Raw genomic sequence first — 5,003 nt, forward strand, 5'->3', positions numbered from 1 at the left:
CTTCAGGAGGGAGGACGGCACCGGGGGCCGTGCTGCACGGCTGCTCGCCCAGTGGGCTTTGTGGCGTCCTGTGGGCTGTTTAACCCCTCATTTAACTCTGGACAGCAGTGCCTTACATTAAAGTTTTCTGTGAACTCTATCACCTGATGTATTTTTCACTCGAAGACATCATGAAAAACTCCCCATCTGCTGAGGTACTTTCAAAGCATGTTCTTCATAGGAACAGGAATCACCTTCCAAGCCAGCCCTGAGCAAAAGTTAAAGGATACCAAGCCGAGGGGTTTTAAGATGAGTACAGATTCCCACCTTGTAATATTGGCAAAACAGTACTCTTAGATTTATGAGAAATTTTAGCTTAGTTATTCTTATGAAGGGCAGTGATTTATAAATATATTTGCTTCAAGGAAATAAGGACCCAAACTGGTATAACAGGTGCCCCTTCAGACATCTAAATGACGGCAAGTTGACTTCTCTCAACACCTAACGGCTGGCATCACCGTTGTGCATGTTACCACTGGGCAAAGAAACAGTTCATTATTCAGATACTCTCTGGAATGGCGAAGTTTCGACCGCACTTTGCCGCAAGCCTCCCAACCTCAGGCTCCAGGCCCTGCTGATTCCTGGTAACGCTGAGCCTCCTGGCTGGCAGCCCCGGGACGCACGCACGTAGCTCGCCTAACGCGAGTTTTCTCAGTGAGGTACCTCACCAGCGCTCAGGAGCAGCAGCCAAGGCGACAACACTGTGCCTGGGGTCCGTTCCAAACTGAAATCACCAACGAGAAGCACAGCGTTTCGGAAATGTGGGACTACGTAGAGCACAAAAGGACACCTGCTGACTGAGCTGAACCTGGAAGACAGCATCTTCCCGTCCAGCCTCACCTGGTAGGGCGCGTGCCAGCAGCTCAGTATGGGCACTGCCCCCGGGGTGTCCACGAGCCACCGCAGATGTGCTACACGCACTGATTTGGAGCTGCAAGTGTGCTTCTGTGGGCACATCTGCAGACATGGCCTGAGACTAAAGACAGACCACTGCGCATCGTTTCCAGATTACAGTACTGGTGTTTACTTGACAGAGGGAAGGTTTTCAAATTTATTTTAAATAAATAGCTTACAAAGAATAGTAATTATATTTAGAGAACATTAAAAAAAAAGTCAAGATACAGTTACACCACCAGCAAAAAGTTCTTCATTAAACATTTAAAAGTAGAAGAAAGTTTACCTGAAATAAAAGAAACAATAATCCTGGGGTTCAATAAACCGCAGTCAACTTTTAAGTGTCATCAAAGGAGTTCTGTTGAACTGTCATGTTTTTTAAAAACCACACCTTGAATTCTCTGGACTTTTAGTTCCAATCTGTTGTAGCTTTAATATCTTCAAATTACCTGTTAAAAAGAAGACAGCAAGAAGACCTGTTAAGAAGATGACATCTTAGGGTAGAAAGTTCAAAAAAGTATTTGCAATCCTAAAATTTAACTATTTCAAATACCTCTCTTTAACAGTATTATTTCGTTGAATAACTTTAAGGAAATGGTATCATTCAATTTTTATTCTTATAGAATACAGATATACTTTCATAAATTTTAAGTAGCATGTACTACTGAATTATGCATTTTGTGATGATTCACATTCCCATGGTGAACAATGGATCACATACCTATTTTAAATGATATTAGGGTGATATCCCTAAAATATTTTAAGGGTTAGAATGGAAAATTAACGCATGGGAAGAACTTTTTACATACTTGTTAAAATTCCTGCACCCTGTACCAAGAGATTTTGCCAATTTCCTTTTGTACCTGGTCTTTTCTTTTTATGCAGTCACTACTGTTCCTATGAGGAAAATCCTTGAGGAAAGGACTTCCATAATCCTGGGATTCAGTAACTGTAATCAGCCCAACAGAAAGTACTAGTGTTCCCAAGTTTCTCTTTAGCCCTTAATACAGAAGCCTACAACTCATCAAAAAGAATGGGTTGACTTTCCTTGTACTCATTTTAAACAACTGTAGTGCAAATACTTTTTTTGATTTACAACCTATTTTATATTTATACTTTGCTGTTAGAACAAGGGCAGATCTCTAGCTGCGTGGCTGCTGATGACATTGTCGACGTTTCACTTTCATAAACAGTAATACTAGCATTTTTGATGAATGAAAGGCTAATAAGTGTTTTTAAAACTTCAGAAACGAAATTAACTGGGAAAAGCGTAGGTGGCTTTTCTGGTTGGTTGGTGGCGTCACAGAAGCACAGCGTGGGCCACACAAGACGAGCTCTGGTTCAGGCCAACGACCCATGCTCTGTAAATCTCAAAGCAGGGCTTCCAGTGAGCCCGAGGAAATTGACTAAAACCTGTCATTACCTCAGGTTCTAGTTGTGATGTACGCATGCTGCTAACTTCACCTCAGCCCTCACTGATCACATGAACTTCAGTGTGCCCACAAGGAGACTACCGCCAGAGCCATCTTACTGGGGAATCTGGTTACGCTGGGTATTGTGTCCAAGTAAAAACACAGCCGGTTCCTGAAGGTCTCTGTTCTCATGATTCTAGTGGTCTGTGATTTGGCAGGTATATCATAAAGTGTGTAGAGAGGTATTTACTGCATGTTCAAGCCCCGAAGTTGCCCCAGGGTTCACTGATTATCTTTCCTTAAAAATATCTGAGCTTGCTGGAAAGGCCTATCTTGGAAGTCTTGCCCTGACATTACTGAGGTCAGACCAGAGGTTCGCTTCAGGAGGTTTTGTCACCGTGCGCCCACAGAGAGCCAACTGCTGAGGGACACACTGCAATTCGGCCTTTTAGTGTCATCATTCCTCAGTAACTACAGGGAGGGAGCAGTCTTTCAGGAAAGGGTCTGCAGATTCAACATCCCTAAAAGGACAGCATGCAAAGAGCTATTACCTGCTCCAGGTGCTGTGTGTACACCTCCCCTCTGGGCGTCGTGGCTTTCTGATGGGAAGCCCGGAAGCAGCAATGGCAGGCAACAGCCTGCGGGGTGTTCACATCCATGGGTTCACTGCCCTCCTCCACACGCTGCCTGAGGCTCTCAGTTAAAAAGAAAAAATACTGTCTCTACATTATTTGTGAAGAAATGGTCTTCATGACAGTTGTCAGAAGGAAATCGATTACTGCCATAAATAATATAACCTTAACTACACCTCTCACTTACTAATCTTTCTTCATTGACATTCCCCAGATTCCCAGCATTTCATCAAGTTTATATTTCAGCAAAAATTCTAGTAATATCTGACCCTTTATCATGTGTATTTCCACCTAAGAAAAGCATATCAAAGGAAACGTTTTTCCTTTCGAAGTACTGAAGTTTTCTGTCTTCTCTCGCTAATTTATCTGCTGGTAAAGACTTGTGTTTCTAGAGATAAGAGTACTATAATTTTTCCAATCTCTCCTATTTATAACTTAGGGTTCAAACTTCTGAATTAAGGAAAGCTCTAGCTGACAGCCACTGATTAAGAACTCACACTTCCATAATCATCAAAAACAATTTACCTTGATCTGTCACAGTATTCTTTTTAAAAGTCAGCTTCATTGGCTACTGGGAAGAATTAAAGCATCTTTTCCTACTGTGTGTGTTAAAATACAAAGAGCAAACAGTCTACTCAGTATAAAATCAAGGACATATTTTCCTATCCACAATGCACCACAGAAGGCAGATTTCAAAGATAATTGCTATTATGGAAACCTACTGAGGCTGTCTGTTGAAATGAGAGCTCAAAGTAAGACAACTTCTATTCCAATAGCTCCTCACATGGAAACTGGCCTCAGTTTACTTCGTTCGGTAAACACTGTTTACTCACCTAGTATTTCACTGAGTGGCTGGAATCAAAGTGTAGTAAGTAGTTTGAAAAAAATAAGCTATATAAACTTTACATCTTAGATACAGCTATAAAAATAAATTATTTAAATTGAAAAAATTATATATTCTTAATACGCATGTATTTTTACCCACACAGATACACAGAGTTTGGAAATGAAAAAGGGCTACAATTTCAAGTTCTAAAAAAAAATCTCTTCCTCATCCTTGACTTCCACCTCTAAGAAGTGAGGACAATGTGTGTGTGTCTGTTTAATCGCTTTATCAATTTAGAAAGCAGCCCCCGAAAGCTTGAACAGCCCACTCCCTCCACCTCCACTGCCAAGGAAGAACAGCAAACAAGAGTAAAGAGGGAGATGATTAAACAAGGTCACCGCCATTAAGTTTGCTTTAAAATTAATCAAGGAAACCGGTTACTTGTTTATTTTGTTACAACAGCAATGGGAAGTCCCCATCTACCACGCTTTATAATTGTAAAGATTAAACTGCAGTTGGAATCAGCATGTTCATCATTTACCCCCAAAAACGCCACATCAGAGTCTGTCTACTCCATTTCTCGAACAAGCAGTGAAGAACTTCATGCTCGTGCGCAATGTGGAATCGTAGCTTTTTTTATTTGTATAGAAAAAAATGGACAAAACTTCCCTCCCCATCGAGGCTGTTAGAAGAAATTAGGTAATGAGAGGGAGAAATGCAAATCCTAAAGTCAACCAGTGCTTTTCCCATAACTCCAAATAAAAAAACAATGAAAGTGCTCTAAGGTTTAGAAATCTCTCTATAGTACAGAGGTGCAAGGAAGCGATAGATTTCTCTCATCACTTTTTACAAGTTTAATGTTCTAAAGTCTTTCCTCCAGGAAAACTCATGTGATCAATTACTGAATATAATCACACAGCTCCATTTCAACTAGTCTGAATTCAATGTGCTTAGTCTAGAACCATCCTTGAGAAGAAAGAATCTTATGATACATTTTAGTAGATAAATATATGAAGACTAATCAAAAATTCTCTTTAAGAATAAAGTATCTTAGCCCTTTGTATATCAAATCAGAACCTGAAAGGTAAAAGAATGTACATTATTTTCACATATACAAACTGTGTGCTAAAGTAAAAAAAAATAAAATGTCCTTTAATTCAAGCCCAAGCTCTGTCCGTGACACTGCCGGCAGGTTATATG

This window comes from Lipotes vexillifer, unplaced genomic scaffold (genome assembly GCF_000442215.2).
Source record: "Lipotes vexillifer unplaced genomic scaffold, Lipotes_vexillifer_v1.1 scaffold177, whole genome shotgun sequence".
NCBI classification, from domain to species: Eukaryota; Metazoa; Chordata; class Mammalia; order Artiodactyla; family Lipotidae; genus Lipotes; species Lipotes vexillifer.